At 35.1% G+C, this 1,098-nt stretch overlaps 1 non-coding gene across 1 annotated transcript; it reads left to right on the top strand.

The window, feature by feature from the left end:
* Positions 1-415: 415 nt before the first annotated feature.
* Positions 416-487, top strand: trnae-cuc. The gene has a single exon. It is a non-coding gene; the product is annotated as a tRNA-Glu (tRNA).
* Positions 488-1,098: the final 611 nt, after the last annotated feature.

The raw sequence follows: 1,098 nt of genomic DNA on the forward strand, positions 1-1,098 counted from the left end.
TTTTTGCTTTTTCATCTTTGTTGTGATTGTTGTGTGGCTTCAACTGGACTCTGAATCCAGCGATCTGACTTCAAATCTCGCTGGAACCTGTTTTTAAGTTGGATGTATGCATTAGCTTAAATTACGTGTAATGTCTTGTTTGTGTAGTAGTATCTATATAGATTTGTGCTGTAGTATGGAACCATTGTCCTGTCTTTTATGTATTATGAAACTTATTGCTGCCGGTCTTGGCAGGACTCCCTGAAAGAAGATGATATGCGTCTCTATGATTAAACATTATAAAACTATAACGAGACAGGGTGGCTGGGAAAACCTGAATCCTGACTGTCCATCTTCGTTCACATTCAAGAGAAGCCCTGTTTCCAGCCAGACTCTGAATTGATTCATGAAATCCCTGTTATTAGTATGGAATCAGTCCCATATGGTCTAGCGGTTGGGATTCCTGGTTCTCACCCAGGTGGCCTGGGTTCAACTCGCAGTATGGGAATTGGTATTTAGCTGGTTAGGGTCTGCAGTTAGATCTGTAAGATCTCCAATATTGTTCCTAAATTAGAGCTGTAGTTATGTACATGCCCAACACGTTAGACTTTGCTGTAATTTCTACAGTTAGTTACCGTAAAATACCATAACTTTCTTTTCCGGTTCATTACTGTAATATGCATTACATTATGGGTAGTAACATTTAATTTGCATTTATTTACTGTATTTTTTGAATAAAATTGTTAGTTCATGTTATAGAAGAATAGAAATGAAATGGAAAAATAAATCAACTCTATAAAATTAAACTATTTAATTTTATAGAAATATTTTACATTTGATTTATTATGCTTTTAGCAGTGAAGGTAATTAAACAATTACTTGCTAAAAGCATAATACATTTTTGAATTTATTTGTAGAGACAAACAACCTGGATGATGTTAAACTCAGATAAATCTGAAGTTATTGTTCTAGGTCCCAAGCACCTCCGTGACCCAAAGAGATAGTTACTCTGGATGGCATCACCCTGGCCTCCAGCATCGGTGTGAGGAATCTTTTCACCTACGTAAAAATGCAAAATAAATATTTGTATAAATATTAAATGTATTATGTTTCAGTTTC

The sequence above is a fragment of the Etheostoma cragini genome, unplaced genomic scaffold (assembly GCF_013103735.1).
Source record: "Etheostoma cragini isolate CJK2018 unplaced genomic scaffold, CSU_Ecrag_1.0 ScbMSFa_3526, whole genome shotgun sequence".
Lineage (NCBI taxonomy): Eukaryota > Metazoa > Chordata > Actinopteri > Perciformes > Percidae > Etheostoma > Etheostoma cragini.